At 47.1% G+C, this 20,486-nt stretch overlaps 1 long non-coding RNA gene across 2 annotated transcripts in view; it reads right to left on the bottom strand.

Annotated features, from left to right (window-relative positions):
* Positions 1 to 20,486, bottom strand: part of LOC141161483 (uncharacterized) — a 126,482-nt gene that overhangs the window by 38,757 nt on the left and 67,239 nt on the right. Inside the window, exon 3 of one of the 2 annotated variants that reach the window (XR_012250634.1) lies at positions 18,982 to 19,194. The exons of the other annotated variant lie outside the window; for it this stretch is intronic. This is a non-coding gene — a long non-coding RNA (uncharacterized lncRNA). Of the gene's footprint in view, positions 1 to 18,981; positions 19,195 to 20,486 lie in introns of those variants that run through there. 2 annotated transcript variants of the gene reach the window in all.

Raw genomic sequence — 20,486 nt, 5'->3', positions numbered from 1 at the left:
TGTACAATAATATTAGTAAATTACAGGCCTACAATTTAAAACTATGGTTCGGTGTCAGACATATCACCTAAAAGACTGTTAAAAAATCATACATTTGTTCCATTTTCATTCTGTTGCAGTGTGTCAGTGAAGCTATTCACACTAGGTCTCCTTGTAGAATAATGTTATAAAATTACAGGCCAATAATTTAAAGCCGAAGTTCTCTGTCAGACATATTACCTGAAAGACTGTTAAAAAAATCATACATTTCTTCCATTATCATTCCGTTGCAGTGTGTCAGTGAAGCTATTCACACTAGGTCTCCGTGTAGAATAATATTAGTAAATTACAGGCCTACAATTTAAAGCATTGGTTCTCTGTCAGACATATCACAGAAAAGACTTCAAAAATCATACATTTTCTCCATCTTCGTTCCATTGTAGTGTGTCGGTGAAGTTATTCACACTAGGTCCGTGTGTAGAATAATATTGGTAAATTACAGGCATGCAATTGAAAGTCGTGGTTCTTTGTCAGACATATTACCAAAAATACTTAAAAAATCATACATTTCTTCTATTTTCATTCCGTTGCAGTGTGTCAGTGAAGCTATTCACACTAGGTCTCCATGTGGAATAACATTAGTAAATTACAGGCCTACAATTTAAAGCAGTGGTTCTCTGTCAGACATATCACCGAAAAGACTTCAAAAATCATACATTTCCTCCATTTTCATTCCGTTGCAGTGTGTCGGTGAAGCTATTCACATTAGTTCTCCTTGTAGAATAATATTAGTAGATTACAGGCCTACAATTTAAAGCCGTGATACTCTGTCATACATATCACCGAAAAGACTTAAAAAAATCATACATTTTTTTCATTTTTATTCCTTTGCAGTGTGTCGGTGAAGCTATTAACAATAGGTGTCCGTGTAGAATAATATTAGTAAATTACAGTCCTACAATTTAAAGCCGTGGTTCTCTGTCAGACATATCACCTAAAAGACTTTACAAGAATCATACATTTGTTGCATTTTAATTTCGTTGCAGTGAGTCGGTGAAGCTATTCAAACTAGGTTTTTGTGTAGAATATAATGAGTAAATCACAGGCCTACAATTTAAAGTTCTCTTTCTCTGTCAGACATATCACCTAAAAGACTTCAAAAATCATACATTTCTTCCATTTTCATTCCGTTGCAGTGTGTTGGTGAAGCTATTCACACTAGGTCTCCGTGTAGAATAATATTAGTAAATTACAGGCCTACAATTTAAAGCAGTGGTTCTCTGTCAGACCTATCACCGAAAAGACTTAAAAAATCATACATTTTCTCCATCTTCATTCCATTGTAGTGTGTCGGTGAAGTTATTCACACTAGGTCCGTGTGTAGAATAATATTAGTAAATTACAGGCGTGCAATTGAAAGTCGTGGTTCTCTGTCAGACATATTACCGAAAATACTTAAAAAATCATACATTTCTTCCATTTTCATTCCGTTGCAGTGTGTGGGTGAAGCTATTCTCACCAGATATTTGTGTAGAATTATATTAGTAAATTACAGGACTATAATTGAAAGCCATGGTTCTCTGTCAGACATATTAGCGAAAATACTTTAAAAATCATACATTCCTTCCATTTTCATTCCGTTGCTGTGTGTGGGTGTAGCTATTCAAACTAGGTCTTCGTGCAGAATAATATTAGTAAATTACAGGACTATAATTTAAAGCCGTGCTTCTCTGCCAGACATATCACCGAAAAGACTTCAAAAATCATACATTTCTTCCATTTTCATTCCATTACAGTGTGCCGGTGAAGCTATTCACACTAGGTCTCCGTATGGAAAAATATTAGTAAATTACAGGCCTACAATTTAAAGCTGTGATTCTATGTCAGACATATCACTGAAAAGACTGTTTAAAAATCATACATTTGTTCCATTTTCATTCCGTTGCAGTGTGCAGGTGAAGCTATGCACACCAGGTCTCCATTTAGAACAATATTAGAAAATTACAGGCCTACAATTTAAAGTCATGGTACTCCGTCAGACATATCACCTAAAAAACTGTTCAAAAATCATACATTTCCTCCATTTTCATTCCGTTGCAGTGTGTCGGTGAAGCTATTCACATTATGTCTCCTTGTAGAATAATATTACTAGATTACAGGCCTACAATTTAAAGCAGTGGTTCTCTGTCAGACATATAACTGAAAAGACTTAAAAATCATACATTTCTTCCATTTTCATTCCATTGCAGTTACCGGTGAAGCTATTCACACTAGGCCTTCGTTTAGAATAATATTAGTAAATTACAGGCCTACAATTTAAAGCCATGGTTCTCTGTCAGACATTTCACCAAAAAGTCTTCAAAAGTCATGCATTTCCTCCATTTTCATTTCGTTGCAGTGTGTCGGTGAAGCTATTCACACTATGTCTCCGTGTAGCATAATATGACTAAATTACAGGCCCAAAATTTAAAGCCGTGTTTCTCTGTCAGACATATCACCAAAAAGACTTCAAAAATCATACATTTCTTCCATTTTCTTTCCATTGCAGTGTGTCGGTGAAGTTTTTCACTCTACTTCTCCACGTAGAATAATATTAGTAAATTACAGGCCTAATATTTAAAATCGTGGTTCTCTGTCAGACGTATCACATATAATTGTGTTCCAAAATCAGCCATTTCTTGTGACCTTCGAAAATATTGGCCTCCATTTAAAATGGGCAAGTTGCGTGGCAAGTGGATGTGATGGTTATGGTGCATGCAGAGGCCGAGGACGTGGCTGTGTACAAGATGCAATTGTGCCACAACAAACCCCAACATCTTGTCGCTCGACCTTCCTGTCTCAATTTCTAGGGGACCGCAGAGCACCACTAATGAGCACAGAGCAGTGTGATAAGGTTATTGGCTGGATAGCAGATAATGGTTCCAGTCACTTAGCTACCACCACCTCCACCCTGTCTTCCACATGGTCAAGTCTCTGTAATCGTGAGTCTGGACCGCATATTCCTCACCCTGATCCTCCTTCCTCCCACCATGAAGAGTGCTCAGAAACAACTGATCCCACACTTGGACATACAGAAAAGCTGTTCACTTTCCTTTTGTAGATCAGGGCCTCTCGCCCTGCCAGCTTCAAGCGAGTCAAGAGGAGAACTCTTGTACCGATGCCCAAATATTGGAGCAGCCAAGGTCACACGAAGGCGTGGTAAAGTGCAGTTACTGTCGCAAGAGGTGAATGATGATGATGAGACACAGTTGCCAGAAAGTCAGGAGGAGGATCAGGGTGCGGAAGTGGAAGACGAGATAGTGGATGATATAGTAATTGATCCAACCTGGCAGGGGGACACACAGAGCGAGGACAGCAGCACAAAGGGGGATGGAGGTGTAGTACCACAACAGGCTGGAAGAAGCAGTGTGGTGGCCGCAGACTCAAGGCGGGAAAGAATTCCTTGTAACGCCAACATGACGGAAGTTGCCAGTGCAACTGTTAAGTCTTCCTGAGTCTGGTTATTTTTTAAAGACTGTGCAGATAAACTTATACAGGACATTTGGACCACCTGCCAGGCCAGCATCAGCAGGGGTAGCAAAACTAGCAGACTGACCACCACCAGCAAGATCAGGCACATAGCAGCAAAGCACCCGACTAAATGGGCCGAACCCCAGGGTCCAGCAACAGTGTATGCGGGTGACACAAGTGCTTCTTCCGCTGTTGTGCGTGCATGTCAATCCCCTGTCCATGGCGCATGTCAAGTTGCCTCCCGCCCTGCACCTGTCATTGCACACTCTCAAGTAGCACCATCAACAAGCACCTCCACATCCTTGTCCCAGCGCAGCATTCAGTTGTCCCTACCCCAGTCATGGAATGCAAGCGCAAATACGAAGCCAACGCCCCACATGCCACAATACTAAATTCCCACATTTCGCGAATGCTTGCGCTCGAAATGTTGCCTTTTTGTCTCTTGGAGATGGAAGTTTTCCGAAACCTGTTGGCGGCGGCTGTCCCTCGGTACTCAGTCCCCAGCCGCCACTATTTCTCCCGGTGTGCCGTCCCCGCATTACACGAGCACGTGTCCCACAATATCAGACATGCCCTCAACATTGCAATTACTGGGATAGTCCACCTAACAACGGACACGTGATCAAGTGCTTGTGGGCAGTAACGGTAGATCTCACTGACGGCACACTGGGTTAACATAGTGGAAGCCGGGACCCAGTCGGATCTCGGGACGGAACATGTAAATCGCTCAAAGTAACCCAGCCGGAGAGAGGACCTCTCATGGAGCGCTTCAAGCCTGCCCGAATTTATAAGAAAGCTATAAAAGTGAAGGACTATAAAAATATATGTGCAACCAAGAAGAAACCTCTACGTGAGTTATCTACAAGGACGTGAAGAAGACGCTGTGAGCCCGGTAGCACTGAGGCTTTAAAAAGACGGAGGGAGACACCTGGCAAGCGTAATGAGAGAGGCTGGAAACGCGGCCGCACCTCTTTTGGTTGACTCAAGCCGGCAAAGGGTCTTCCAGACAGATAGGTGTGAGTATCTAACTTTTGGTTGAATTGCACTTGTTAATACCAGAACAGAGAAAACGCGTCCTTGTAGTCCTCCAGTATGGAGTGGTTACAGAAAGCAAGCAGATAAGCATACTGGCACACCCTAGCTGGAGGGGGTTAATGTTAAATTCACTTGGCTAAATTGTATGCAGTGGTTAACAAAAGAAAGCAGGGAACTAGATGAGAAAGGGGTGCTAGGGAAAGATAGTAGCCGAACAGTGGCTTTGTGTAAGATAGTTATTGCTTTCTTCAGTCCATTGATAGATTTCCTGCAAGACAGCATGTTAATGTGATCACCCAGGGAGGGGCAGTGTTCACAGAGAGAGCAGAAAAGCTGGATGAAACTCTAAAGCTAGCAGAGATAGTAGAAAGATGGGTATGAATACTGGGCATTGCAAATAGTCATTGATGAGATGGGAGTCCTCGCTCTGCATGTCCTCCTGCCAGGTTGGGTCAGTTACTGTAACATCCTTGGCGGCATGCTTGCATGGCTTACCATCTCCCACCATGCAAGACCGTAATCTTACCTATCAGGCCAGGCTGCACACTTTGCTCCAGTACCTGCTGTTTGTATGTCTCTTGTCTGCTGGCTTAGGGTGTCGGCGATGTTGCTTCCTGATTCTTAAAGCTACAGGGTTCGCAGTCCTAATGCGTCCCCAGCCTATTGCTGTGAGTCACTGGATACTTAAACCCACTCCACCCAGTAGGAGGTGCCTGAGCAACACTTTCTTACAGTGTGTTCTGTGCAACTGTGAGTTGCCAGGTCCTGTCCTGACTCTAGTCTGTTTCTGCCACCCTGGGGGCTGAGTACCCAGGGCCGCTACCTGTATCTCTGACTTCTAGTCTGTTTCCGCCACACTGGGGGCAGAGTACCCAGGGCTGCTACCTGTACCTGTGGCTTCTAGTCAGTTTCTGCCACCCTGGGGGCTGAGTTCCCAGGCTCGTTCCTGTATCTTGTTCCTGGTTCAGATCTTGTCTGAACAGTGTCCTAGTCCATTACCTGTTTGTCTCTATGTCTGTACCTTCCCTTTTCCTGCAGTGTCTGAACCTGCACCTAACTCCAACTCGTCTCTGTACTTCTGTTTGTGAGTTTTGTGTCCACTCGCTACTTCATTGTAAGTACCTTGTGTGTATCTGGTTCTGCTTGTCCCCTTTCCCTGCTTCCCTATCTACCTCCTTTGTTTTAACCATCTTCCTGTATTTTCCAGTCTGTTCCATGTGAACAGAGCCCTGTCCTGTCTGCCTGCACCTTCTGTTCCGCTCTGCTCTGCTTGTTCACCGCATTTGCGGTTCCGCTCTACTCTGCTTGTTCACAGCACCTGTGGTTCCGCTCCGCTCTGCTTGTTCACCGCACCTTCGATTTTGCTCCACTCTGCTTGTTCACCGCACCTGCGGTTTTGCTTCGCTCTGCTTGTTCACCGCACCTGCGGTTTTGCTCCGCTCTGCTTGTTCACCGCTCCTGTGGTTTTGTTCCACTCTGCTTGTTCACCGCACCTGCAGTTTTGCTCCGCTCTGCTTGTTCACCGCACCTGTGGTTTTGCTCCGCTCCGCTTGTTCACCGCACCTGCGGTTTTGCTCCGCTTGTTCACCGCACCTGCGGTTTTGCTCTGCTCCGCTTGTTCACCGCACCTGCGGTTTTGCTCCGCTCTGATTGTTCACTGCACCTGCGTATTTTTCTCCGCTCTGCTTGTTCACCGCTCCGGCAGTTCTGCTCTGCTTGTTCACCGCACCTGCGGTTTCGCCCTACTCTGTTTGTTCACCACTCCGGCGGTTCTGCTCTGCTTGTTCACTGCATTGGCGGTTTCGCTCTGCTCTGCTTGTTCACCGCACCTGCGGTTTTGCTCCGCTCTGATTGATCACCGCACCTCCGGTTTTGCTCCACTCTGCTTGTTCACCGCACCTGCGGTTTTGCTCCACTCTGCTTGTTCACCGCAGCTGCGGTTTTGCTCCGCTCCGCTTGTTCACCGGACCTGCGGTTCCACTCTGCTCTACTTGTTCACCGCACCTGCCATTTTGCTCCCCTCTGCTTGTTCACCGCACCTGCGGTTTCACCCTGCTCTATTTATTCACCGCTCCGGCGGTTCTGCTCTGCTTGTTCACCGCATTGGCGGTTTTTCTCTGCTCTGCTTGTTCACCACATCTGCGGTTTCGCTCTGCTCTGCTGTCCACCGCACCTGCGGCTCCGTTCCTGTGTCCCAGTCAGTACTGTTCCCTATCCTGCCTGCGTTACTACCTGCCAGTACCCGCCTGTCTGCATACCAGCCGTGCCCACCTGTCTGCATACCAGCCATGCCTGCCAGTCCCCACCTGTCTGCATATCAGCCGTGCCTGCCATTACCCACCTGTTTTCATACCAGCCGTGCCAGCCAGTACCCACCTGTCTGTATGCCAGCCTAACCTGCCTGTTCCTGCGTTCCCCGGTGTGGGTCAACAACTGTGACCGGGTTCTGACCTGGAGTAGCACCTGGTCCCTCTGCTCGGTTCCTCCCTGGTTCACAGAGTCGACTGAGCCGCCGTGTGACCTTGGTCGGACCGAGTTGATACTTAGTTACACCCCTCCAGGCACTCCTCGGTTCATGGTCCAGTGGGATCACTAATCACGCTCACGCCAGTCTGCCCGGGTGTGTGAGTAACAGTTTGCTCAGGCCATGGTTCCCGTTGAGCCCCACGGCCCTTTACTCTCAGAGACATTTGAATCCTTGACTGGCAAATACATGCACCAAGAAATTTTTTTTTCGCAAGCTGAGGTTCAGGCGATTTACGCACCAGCCCAAATGGATCTATCAGCACTCGTTCCTGCGGATCCACCACGGTACTATGGGGATCCAAAACGAATCCGTGGATTTGTGGAGCAATACATGCTGCATTTCAAATTCTATGCTCACTATTTTCCTACCGATCGGGTTAAAGTAGCATTCATGATGTCCTACCTAGCGGGTGATGCATTGAAATGGATCACCCCCCTATGGGAAGAATGGGATCTTATCGTCTCTGACCAGCAGGCCTTCCTGGTGGCCTTTCTAATGGTCTTCGATGACCCTAATCCTGAAGCTTCTGCTAAAGCTTCCCTTCCCAATATCCTGAAGCAGCCCCGATGGGTGATGTGTGTAGGTAGCCTACCAGTTCTCCAGCCTGAAGAGGCTGCTGCCCACACAGAATCCACACAGGATGACAATGCTCCACAGAATACTTCCCTTCCCAACCTCAAGAGGCAGTCCAGACGTGCAAGGCGTAGAGGTAAACCGTCACGCCAGGTTCTGTCCTCCCAAAGACCTCCTGTTCCCCGGGCTGTAGCGGCAGCTATCCGCACAGAATCCATGAAGGATGACTATGTTCGTCAGGCAAAGCAGAGGTCAGAACTCAGTCACAAAATCGGATTGCGGTCCTGCTGTGGTTGTTTGGGACCCCCTGACGGTTTTTGTCCAGCGAAGGTTGGAGAATCCCAAGACATTAGGCCTGTAGCAGAGGCTGCCCTTGGCACTAGTGTTTTCTCTCCACAGATGACCATGACTGTCTCCGTGGCAAGTGAAGGCCTTGGATTAACCGGAAGTTTCGGGCTTAAAGCCTTGAAGAGTCGGTGTCTAATTCCCGTCCAACAACTCCAGAAGCCGGTTTGGGCATTGTCAGCGGAAGGACGTGCCCTACTCAGAAACAGTCAAAATATGTCTGTACAAATTAAGCTCCAGATTGGAGCATTACACATGAAGAAGTTCACAATCCAGGTGCTGTCTGGTTTACCCACAGGTCGTCCAGAGCCGAGAGATCTAGTGCCCGCTCAGGTCTGGAGATCCTGCATGGTGTTTCCTGGGGGACTGCTGAGGTGCAAGGAGTGTCCAGTCCCCATATCTTCAGGACAGTCAGCAGTTTCTTCTTCTTCTTCACCAGATCTGCTAGTCGCTGACTCGCTGTGCACTGAAGTCTCCAAAGGAAGGGAAGCGGAGGCATTGTTCCCACACAGTCTTGACGATTGTATCAATGATCTGGCTTTAGGCACCTCCCCGCCTCGCAGACGTGTCATCTCAGAAACCAGACTGAAGTTGGTCCCTAAGCAAGGATCCTCCATCTCTAACAAATCTGGCAATAAGTACATCAAGGCGGTGGCTACCTCCAAGTCTCTGCACCCCTCCAACTAGACTGAGGACTTCCTGTTGTCTCCTGAATCCCCTGGGGTGCTACCTGATAACAATTGGAGAGAGACTTTTCTGCACCCTGTACCTGGTACTTCACCCATGTCATCCTGTGAGCTTGGCAAAGTGTACGTCAAAGCGGTGGTTAACCCTGAGTCTCTGCACCCCACCAACCTGGTGGAAGACCTCCAGTTGTCCCATGAATCCTTTGGGGTACTACCTGATATTAACAAGTGGAGAGAGACTTTCCTGTGCCCTGTTCCTGGTACTTCACCCACTTCCTCTGTTGCTGAGGATAGCTCGATGGGAGGAAGCATCCTAGTCACCAAGATGGTGAGACCAGTTTCATTCCCTCTAGTGGACAGAAGACGTAATCTTCTTGAAGAGAAGGATTGGCCTCCAAATTCTCTGCAGGAAATCCTTACTGGCTTGAAGAAGAGGGGGCGTAAAAGGGGGGTACTGTAACATCCCTGGCGGCATGCTTGCATGGCTTACCATCTCTCACCATGCAAGACCGCAATCTTACCTATCAGGCCTGGCTGCACACTTTGCTCCAGTACCTGCTGTTTGTATGTCTCTAGTCTGCTGGCTTAGGATGTCAGCGCTGTTGCTTCCTGATTCTTAAAGCTACAGTGTGCGCAGTCCTAATGTGTCCCCACCCTATTGCTGTGAGTCACTGAATACTTATACCCCCTCCACCCAGTAGGAGGTGCCTGAGCAACACTTTCTTACAGTGTGTTCTGTGCAACTGTGAGTTGCTAGGTCCTGTCCTGACTCTAGTCTGTTTCTGCCACCCTGAGGGCTGAGTACCCAGGGCCGCTACCTGTATCTCTGACTTCTAGTCTGTTTCCGCCACCCTGGGAGCTGAATACCCAGGGCTGCTACCTGTACCTGTGGCTTCTAGTCAGTTTCTGCCACCCTGGGGGCTGAGTTCCCAGGCTCGTTCCTGTATCTTGTTCCTGGTTCAGATCTTATCTGAACAGTGTCCTAGTCCGTTACCTGTTTGTCTCTTTGTCCATATCTTCCCTTTTCCTGCAGTGTCTGAACCTGCACCTAACTCCAACTCGTTGTCTCTGTACTTCAGTTTGTGAGTTTTGTGTCCACTCGCTACTTCATTGTAAGTACCTTGTGTGTATCTGGTTCTGCTTGTCTCCTTTCCCTTCCTCCCTATCTACCTCCTTTGCTTTAATGATCTTTCTGTATTTTCCAGTCTGTTCCATGTGAACAGAGCCCTGTCCTGTCTGCCTGCACCTTCTGTTCCGCTCTGCTCTGCTTGTTCACCGTACCTGCGGTTCCGCTCTACTCTGCTTGTTCACAGCACCTGTGGTTCCACTCTGCTCTGCTTGTTCACCACACCTGTGGTTTTGCTCCGCTCTGCTTGTTCACCGCACCTGCAGTTTTGCTCTGCTCTGCTTGTTCACCGCACCTGCGGTTTTGCTCCGCTCTGCTTGTTCACTGCACCTGCGGTTTTGCTCCGCTCGGCTTGTTCACCGCACCTGCGGTTCCCCTCTGCTCTGCTTGTTCACCGCACCTTCGGTTTTGCTCCGCTCTGCTTGTTCACCGCACCTGCAGTTTTGCTCTGCTCTGCTTGTTCACCGCACCTGCGGTTTTGCTCCGCTCTGCTTGTTCACTGCACCTCTGGTTTTGCTCCGCTCTGCTTGTTCACCGCACCTGCGGTTTTGCTCCGCTCCGCTTGTTCACCGCACCTGCGGTTCCACTCTGCTCTGCTTGTTCACTGCACCTGCGGTTTTGCTCCGCTCTGCTTGTTCACCGCACCTGCGGTTTTGCTCTGCTTGTTCACCGCACCTGCGGTTTCACCCTGCTCTGTTTGTTCACCGCTCCGGCAGTTCTGCTCTGCTTGTTAACCGCATTGGAGGTTTCTCTCTGCTCTGCTTGTTCACCACATCTGCGGTTTCCCTCTGCTCTGCTGTCCACCGCACCTGCGGCTCCGTTCCTTCATCCCAGTCAGTACTGGTCCCTATCCTGCCTGCATTCCTACCTGCCAGTACCCGCCTGTCTGCATACCAGCCGTGCCCACCAGTCTGCATACCAGCCGTGCCTGCCAGTCCCCACCTGTCTGCATATCAGCCGTGCTTTCCAATACCCACCTGTCTTCATACCAGCCGTGCCAGCCAGTACCCACCTGTCTGTATGCCAGCCTAACCTGCCTGCTCCTGTGTTTCCCGGTGTGGGTCAACAACTGTGACTGGGGTCTGACCTGGAGTAGCACCTGGTCCCTCTGCTCGGTTCCTCTGCTCGGTTCACGGAGTCGACTGAGCCACCGTGTGACCTTGGTCGGACTGAGTTGATACTTAGTTATGCCCCTCCAGGCACTCCTCGGTTCATGGTCCAGTGGGATCACTAATCACGCTCAAGCCAGTCTGCCCAGGCGTGTGCGTAACAGTTATTATATCATCCACCACCTCGTCTTACACTTCCGCACCCTGGTCCTCCTCCTGACTTTCTGGCAATTGTGTCTCATCATCGTCCACCTCTTGTGACACTTTCCCACCGTCGCCTTCGTGTGACCGTGGCTGCTCAAATATTTGGGCATTGCTACACGCGTTCTCCTCTTGCCCCGCTTCAAGTGGACCGGGTGAGAGGCCCGAATCTATAAATGGAAAAGTGAACAGCTCTTCAGAATGTTCAAGTGTGGGATCAGTTGTCTCTGGGTACTCAGCATGGTGAGAGGAAGGAGGATCAGGGTGAGGAATATGCAGTCCAGACTCACGGCTACTGAGACTTAACCATGTAGGAAAACAGGGTGGTGGTGGTGGCTAAGTGACTGGAAGCATTATCCGCTATTAGTGATGAGCGAGCATGCTCACCACTGCTCGGTACTCGCCCGAGCATCTCAGTACTCGAGATGCTCGGAGCTCGCCGAGTACTTTCGAGAAGCTCGGGCTGGAGCTCTGGTCCCCGTCCTGCATGTTTGGCGCTATTTAGAGCACCAATCATGCAGAGATTGTCTGCCACTCACTGTAATGTCACAGCCATGGTGGTTGTGGCATTACAGTGATTGCTCAAATCGATGGGAACAGTGCTCACAGTGAAACATGAAAAGCCAGCAATTCATCAGCGGCTTACATCGGCACCCGACAATTTAGAACAGAAAGAATAGAGCATCACACATAGATTAGATAGATAGAAACATGTCAGTCACATATATAATAAGTACAGTGACAGTGTTGGTTACTGTACTTGTCATTTAGTGTAAAAATAAAGGATTTATTAAAAAAAAAATTGACGTGGGGTTCCCCGCAATTTTAGTCTCTAGCGGAGGTTAAGCAGATGGCTGGGGCAGATGTTTGAAGCCTGGGAAGGGGATAATACCCACGGAGCTTCCCAGGCTATTAATATCAGCCCCCAGATGAATATCTAGCCTTTACTAGCTATTAAAATGGGGGACCCCAAAAAAAATGATGTGGGGTCCCCCCTATTTTAACAGTTAGCAAAGGCTAGGCAGACAGCTGCGGGCTGATATTAATAGCCCACGAAGGGTGCCATGAATATTGGCCCCCTCCCAGGCTAGAAACACCAGCCGTCAGCTGCCCAGAAATAGCGCATCTTTAGGATGTGCCAATTCTGGCACTTAGCCTCGCTCTTCCCACTGCCCTGTAGCGGTGGCAGTGGGGTAATAGGGTTGGGGTTGATGTCAGCTTATAATGCCAACTGACATCAAGCCCAGGTTAGTAATGGAGAGGCGTCTATAAGACACCCCCATTACTAACCCCATAGTGAAAGTTAAAAAAAAACACAAACACCCAGAATAAAGTCCTTTAATTGAAATAAAGACACAATTCGGTAATGTTCAAAATTAAATTCTGCTTACCGTCACGCCCATTCCAGTTGGAGCCAACGATCTCCTGCAATAAAAGTAAAATAATAAACCAACCTCATCCTTACCTTTCCATGGTTCCATGGTGCATGGCTTGCGCTCCGAAGTGTCTCTGAAGGATGGCATGCTGGATGGCAGCGTTCTGCTACCATCCAGCCTGCCATCTCAATGCCGTCCCAGCGTGGGAGAATTCTCCTGCTCAACGTCATTTGCCGGCACCGCTTGAGCAGGAGAATTCTCCCACACTGTCAGTGACGTGCATGAGGTGAGCTGAGTTCATTGGACATGAACTCGGCTCATCTGGATGCCGTCACAGCGAGACATTGAGGAGCTTCACTGAGAAGCTTCTCAGTGTCTGCCGCATGGCAAGCTGGAAGGCAGCGTTCTGCTGTGATCCAGCCTGTCATGTCAATACAGCAGAGCTGAAGCAGTCCTGGGAACCATGGAAAGGTAAGGATGAGGTTGGTTTATTATTTTACTTTTATTGCGGGAGATCGTTGGCTTCAGCTGGAATGGTCGTGACGGTAAGTAGAGTTTAATTTAGAACATTAAAGAATTATGTCTTTATTTCAATTTAAGGACTTTTTTTTCTGGGTGTTTGTGTTTTTTTTAACTTTCACTATGGGGTTAGTAATGGGGGTGTCTTATAGACGCCTCTCCATTACTAACCTGGGCTTGATGTCAGCTTGCATTATAAGCTGACATCAACCCAAACCTTATTACTCCACTGCCACCGCTACAGGGCAGTGGGAAGAGCGAGGCTAAGTGCCAGAATTGGTGCATCCTATGGATGCGCCATTTCTGGGGCGGCTGACGGCTGGTGTTTGTAGCCTGGGAGGTGGCCAATATTCATGGCACCCTTCCAGGGCTATTAATATCAGCCCCCAGATGTCTGCCTAGCCTTTGCTAACTATTAAAATAGGGGGGACCCCATGTCATTTTTTTTGGGTTCCCCCATTTTAATAGCTAGTAAAGGCTAGGTATTCATCTGGGGCTGATATTAGTAGCCTGGGAAGCTCCGTGGGTATTATCCCCTTCCCAGGCTTCAAACATCTGCCCAAGCCATCTGCTTAACCTCCGCTAGAGACTAAAATTACGGGGAACCCCACGCCAATTTTTTTTTAAATAAATAATTTATTTTTACACTAAAAGACAAGTACAGTAACCAACACTGTCACTGTACTTATTATATATGTGACTCACATGTTTCTATCTATCTAATCTATGTGTGATGCTCTATTCTTTCTGTTATAAATTGTCGGATACCAATGTATGCCGCTGATGAATTGCCGGCCGGCTTTTTTAAAGAGACAGAAACACTATTATTTTTTTTTTTAATAAATCCTTTATTTTAACACTAAATATCAAGTACAGTAAAAAACACTGTCACTGTACTTATTATATATGTGACTCACATGTTTCTATCTATCTAATCTATGTGTGATGCTCTATTCTTTCTGTTCTAAATTGTCGTGTACCAATGTATGCCGCTGATGAATTGCCGGCCGGCTTTTTTAAAGAGACAAAAACACTATTATTTTTTTTTTAATAAATCCTTTATTTTAACACTAAATAACAAGTACAGTAACCAACACTGTCACTGTACTTATTATATACTGTATGTGACTGCCATGTTTCTATCTATCCAATCTATGTGTGATGCTCTATTCTTTCTGTTCTAAATTGTCGGGTACCGGTGTATGCCGCTGATGAATTGCCGGCCGGCTTTTTTAAAGAGAGGGGTGAATGAAAATCGGAGGGCACTAGTGTGTTCCAAGTGCCCTGCTATGTTTTACATGCACCCTCCTTTATACCCTGCCTGCCTGTCAGCCTATATATTCTGCCTGCCTGACGTTTAATTGAGCATTGTTCCCATCGATTTGGGCAATTTTTGACCTTCTGCAGACCGCCGGGGGGGACTGCCAGAAAAATGCTCGAGTTTCCCATAGACTTACATTGGGCTCGTTGCTCGGGTCGAGCACCCGAGTATTCCAATGTGCTCGACCCGAGCTTCGAGCACCCGAGCATTTTAGTGCTCACTCATCACTATCCGCTATCCAACCAACAACATTTTGACACTGCTCTGGGTTCAATAGTGGTGGAGTGCTTCGGCCCCCTAGAAATTGGGACCGGAAGGTCAGGCGAGAAGATGTGGGTGTTTGTTGTGGAACAATTTCGGCTTGCCCACGGCCTTGTCCTCGGCCTCTGCATGCACCATTACGATCACGTCCAGTTCCCCGTCCCTTGCTACGTGCCTTGCCCATTTTAAATGGAAGACAGTATCTTCCACGCTCACTACAAATGACTGAGTTTGGAGCGAATTTATATGTGATCTGTGTGACGGAGAAAACAGAGTTTTAAATACCTGGCCTGTAGGTAAGTAGTTTGATGAGCAAACTGCTGTGAATTTCTTCACTGACACACTGAAAGAAATTTTTAATGGAGGCCAGAAATGGCAGTATTTTCTGACAAAATATATGTGAGCCGTGTGACGGAGAAAACACGGTTTTAAATACCTGGCCTGTAGGTAACTACTTTGAACAGCAATCCTGTGTCAATAGCTTCACTGACACACTGAAAATTTTTTTTCATGGAGGCCAGAAATGGCAGTATTTTCTGAAAATGTATATGTGATCCGTGGGACGGAGAAAACGCAGTTTTAAATAGATGGATTTTTAGCGCGGTAATATGGAAAGGACCTGGCTGTATTCTGCAGTGCCAACAAGCAAATGGCGCAGAAAAACAATGTTCTCTGGATTGCTTTTTAAGCAAATAATGAGGATTAAGATGCAAAAAAAATTATTCCTGGCCCCTGAGACCTGGATCTATTTCCAGAAATATCTAACAGCAGCAGCCAACAGAACTAGAATGGAGCCTCTTGTGCTATGTGCACTGCAGTCTGCTATATACACTGCCTGCCTGCCTATATACACTGCCTGCCTTATATCTCTACAGATGGATTAGTTAGTCCTCAAAAGGACTGTTTGTTAAGATGGATATGTGTAATGTATGGTTTTTCTCCCTACACTACCTAATACAGAAGCAAATCTTTCCCTAGCTCAGCAGCAGCACTCCCTACACTGTCTGATCTGGAGTGACTGTGACGAGCATGGGGGCGCCAGGTCTGATACACACCTGATAACGCTGTGCGGCCAGCCAATCACTGTAAAGCCCACAACCAACATGGCTACGGCATTACAGTGCATGGCAGGCAATCCCTGCATGTTTATTGGCTCTCTAAAGAGTGCCAAACATGCAGGGAGGGGACCCGAGTTCCCGCCCGAGCAACCCAGAAATACTCGCCGAGCGCCGAGCTTGTCGAGCACCATGATGCTCGGGCGAGTACCGAGTAGTGGCGAGCACGTTCGCTCATCACTAACAAAGAAGACCTCTGTATCGATGCAAGTCGATGACCTGAGGGGTGCGAATGGTGGAAGTAAGCACACAACTTCTGTGCTTTTCTGAAGCAGCTCATCCAGGCCTGGATAGTGGAGGAGAAATCTCGTGTGCATGATTTGTGACGGTTTGACAGCTTTAGAACATGTGAGGAATGTGTAAGAAGCAGACATTCCTCATATGTACTAAAGCTGTCAAAAAGTCGCAAATCATGCACATGGGAGTGATTCAAACACATTACCGAGCACGCTATAAATACTCGGTGCTCGCCCGAGTATACTCGGCGAAAGGGTTAGCAAAACATGCTCGCTCATCACCACTGTCCACAACTCTTCACCTGTGTGACTGCGATCTCCAAGGCATATTAATATTAACACTGTCTAATTGCGGTGAGCCCTGACTGCGCAGTACGGAGGTGGTGTGGATTCGCTCTACATTGTTGGAATGCATGTCTCATTAAGGCAGAGGTTGAGTGCACAGGTGGAGGCCCTAGAGGAGGTGGAGGAGGCAGAAGCAGTGGAGGAAGTGTGAAATACAGAGTTTTGTTCTGCAAGCCTTGGGGATTCCAAGATTTGTGGAGTAGCCCCTTTCCCTTCTGCCCCCACAGACACCAGAGTCATCCAGTGCCCAGTCAGCGAGATGTAACGCCCTTGGCCATGTTTTTGCGTGTACAACATTGACTGTTCCTTGACTAAATCTATGTCTGTAGTGCAGCTTTCTTAGAGAAGTAATGGTGACTGGGCAACTGGTATTGGTGGACTGCGACCGCCATCAGCTTTCGGAAACCGTCTGTATCTGCCAGGCGGAAAGGCAGCATTTCCGTGGCCAACAGATTGGAGATGGTGGAGTTCAACCTCTTAGGTTTCTCATGTGTAGGATGAAACAATCTTTACGTAACCACAACTGCGGGACCGAGGGCTGGCTGCAGTGCTGAGAGAGGGCGGAGCAAGATGAACAAGAAAAACTGCTGGACCGTGAGTGAGGAGCAGGCAGAAATGTTACGATGGATTGGGAAATATGTGGTGTTCTTGGTGAAACAACCACAGCAGGCATGTTAACTTCTGGGACTCTCACTCAGCCTGACTGGAGCGGGTAAAGAACCAGAGGTTTTTCGTTGAGAGACCTGCATGACAATAGTTGGCATGGTAACAGAGGAGGAGGAAGAAGCAGCAGATGTGGTTTATGTGGTAGTTGATGGATGTTGAGGTCTGCTGGTCCGCATTTTATCGCACTGAGATTGCCAGTGTAACTCATATTGATTGCGCATGTGAAGGTTTATGCTTGTAGTAGCCAAATGATTGCACTTTTTCCCTCTACTGAGTTTTTCTTGCAAATTTTGCAGATATTGTGAGTTTGCTCATCCTTTGTGATGTCAAAAAAGGCCCAGGCTAGGCAGCCCTTGCCGCCCCTACGAGCTGCAGACCCGCGACCACTGCAAGCCACAGCCAAAGCTGTGGCTAAAGATGCAGTGCTCCTCGTGCTTGTATTACTCCATGTCTGCACTGTAGGATGAAGCATAACCACATCATCTTCCTCCTCCTTCACCTCCTCAGATGAGCTACTCAGCTGCATGCCTCTGGGTTCACACCAAGTGGGATCTACAACCTCGTCATCATCCAATGTGTTATCCCATTCCTCACCCTCAAAGTGACCCTTCTCCTCTTGTTGCCCTGACAGCATAGTACAGGTATCTGAGTCTCATCAGGATCACCCCCCCGGTGGTTAACGCCTGGTGACAAGGGTCAGGAACCTGCTCAGACCCTATTTCGTCCTGCCCCAAATCCAACCTAAAAAATTTTTGTGCATCTGTTCAGGTGTTTCCTCTCCTTGACTCAGTGAATTTTTGGAGTAAACTTCTGTTGCCCATGGCGCGGCCTGGAGTCATGGGGACACGGTCTTGCAGCATGGGTGCTGTGAAGCACCAGGCCGCCCGCCCTGCTGGTGCATTGTCGCTGCGGTGGTGGTTGGCGCACGGCTCTGCTGCCGTTCAGGTAGGAAATGTTAGGACCCACTACGAGGTTTGCTGTGACGTGCAGTGGGCTTCATACAGTCTGATCAGAATGTTAAACTAAGAACCTCATGTTCAGTTATATATATTTTTGCCAACAGGCATTAGATCAAATGTATGATTTTTTGGAGGTGCGGTCCATGCTTCTTTTTTTTGCATTGCCCATGGTATAGAATGTATGAACAGTTCTGCAGATACACCCATCTGTGGTTCCCTACAGTCAGTTGGACAGTAGGACAGTTGTGACGCGGGGGGAAAACAAGGGTAATTGGGGTGCCACCTCTGTGGACTGTACTATGTGTGATGTTAAGGTGGAGGAACAAGAGGAGAGGCCACTTGAAGCAGCGCTTTCCATCCACTGGAGCATCAGCTCTTTCTGGCCCTTATCAACAAGGCGTATCGCTGTCAAAGAAAGGGAGTGGAGTAGCAAGTCCAGTAACATAAGCTAGTGGAAACGATAAAGGCTAGCACTCAACAAAGTGGAAAGGCACAGTGCTAGTCAAGGGAGCCAGTGGTTCCGTCAGTAATAAAACATAAAAATCACTGCACACGTAGAGAAGTATGGTATGCTTTAGGTGAAACTTTATTTAAAGGGTGATGCTTGAGGCGACTAGTGGACGTTTCGGCCAACACTGTGGCCTTGATCACAATGTTGCTGTAAGAAAATATGTACAAAAATATACAATAAGTACAACAAATAGAAAACAATATATATACATATGTCCAAAACAATGAATGAAAACATGTCCGTGTTATAATGCTGTTCACAGGGTACAGACAAAGTTCAACCATAATAAATCGCTTGTGGTGGAAAAAAATGGTATATCAACATACATGCTGCATTTTGAGAGCAGGTCATAATAACCACATGACAATGATCAGGGTCAAGAGTAAGAATTTTTTAGAAGAAAAAGTGCGACTTACCAAGTGGATAGACGCATCTGGGAAAAAAAGGAGAAGAATTACCAGTCAAAAAGAAGTGAGGGGCAATTCTTAGATAAGGAAACCTATAAAATATGAATGGGTTATCATTGACATGTTGATGGTGGATGGTAAAACAAAGGGGGGGGAGCTTACCAATCCGGTAGGAGGTGTCTGGGTATAGACACGGATGGAGTATGCCCGTCAGTTAGAAAAGTGCTGGGTTCAGGGTGTCCTGGAGATAAGGACCATGTCTGCTGGGAAATTATAATTGGTGGACAGAAAAATATGGTCTGGTGCCGTGCTGCAGTTGACTCGGTCCTGTGTGCCACGTGCATGGGATATATTTTGCGAGATAGTGTAGGAGGCGATAATGGCCAGCTAGAAGGTATAAGGAGGTAAAGGTTATAAAAAGTAGCGTCAACAGGATTAATAAATAAGTCAACATTACCCCCATAGATTAAGGTCTCGGCAGGTGCAGTGCTCCAGAGAAGCCTGTACAGGGATCCGTGTGGATTTAAACGTGATCCCTTATTCTTATCCTTGACCCTGATCATTCTCATGTGGTTATTATGACCTGCTCTCAAAATGCAGCATGTTCAGTACAGACCAAAAGTTTGGACACACCTTCTCATTTAAAGATTTTTCTGTATTTTCATGACTATGAAAATTGTGCATTCACACTGAAGGCATCAAAATTATGAATTAACACATGTGGAATTATATACTTAACAAAAAAGTGTGAAACAACTGAAAATATGTCTTATATTCTAGGTTCTTCAAAGTAGCCACCTTTTGCTTTGATGACTTCTTTGCACACTCTTGGCATTCTCTTGATGAGCTTCAAGAGGTAGTCACCGGAAATGGTTTTCACTTCACAGGTGTGCCCTGTCAGGTTTAATAAGTGGGATTTCTTGCCTTATAAATAGGGTTGGGACCATCAGTTGTGTTGTGCAGAAGTCTGCTGGATACGCAGCTGATAGTCCTACTGAATAGACTGTTAGAATTTGTATTATGGCAAGAAAAAAGCACCTAAGTAAAGAAAAACGAGTGGCCATCATTACTTTAAGAAATGAAGGTCAGTCAGTTCTAAAAATTGGGAAAACTTTGAAAGTGTCCCCAAGTGCGGTTGCAAAAACCATCAAGCGCTACAAAGAAACTGGCTCACATGAGGACCGCCCCAGGAAAGGAAGACCAAGAGTCACCTCTGCTTCTGAGGATAAGTTTATCCAAGTCACCAGCATCAGAAATCGCAGGTTAACAGCAGCTCAGATTAGAGACCAGGTCAATGCCACACAGAGTTCTAGCAGCAGACACATCTCTTCAATAACTGTTAAGAGGAGACTTTGTGCAACAGGCCTTCATGGTAAAATAGCTGCTAGGAAACCACTGCTAAGGACAGGCAACAAGCAGAAGAGACTTGTTTGGGCTAAAGATCACAATGAATGGACATTAGACCAGTGGAAATCTGTGCTTTGGTCTGATGAGTCCAAATTTGAGATCTTTGGTTCCAACCACCGTGTCTTTGTGTGACGCAGAAAAGGTGAATGGATGGACTCTACATGCCTGGTTCCCACCGTGAAGTATGGAGAAGGAGGTGTGATGATGTGGGGGTGCATTGCTGGTGACACTGTTGGGGATTTATTCAAAATTGAAGGCATACTGAACCAGCA

Source organism: Phyllobates terribilis, unplaced genomic scaffold, assembly GCF_046119375.1.
Source record: "Phyllobates terribilis strain yellow unplaced genomic scaffold, ASM4611937v1 Scaffold_9__5_contigs__length_417890890, whole genome shotgun sequence".
Taxonomy (NCBI): Eukaryota; Metazoa; Chordata; class Amphibia; order Anura; family Dendrobatidae; genus Phyllobates; species Phyllobates terribilis.
The sequence above is the reverse complement of the archived record's forward strand: the minus strand, read 5'-3'. Positions and strand labels throughout refer to the sequence as shown.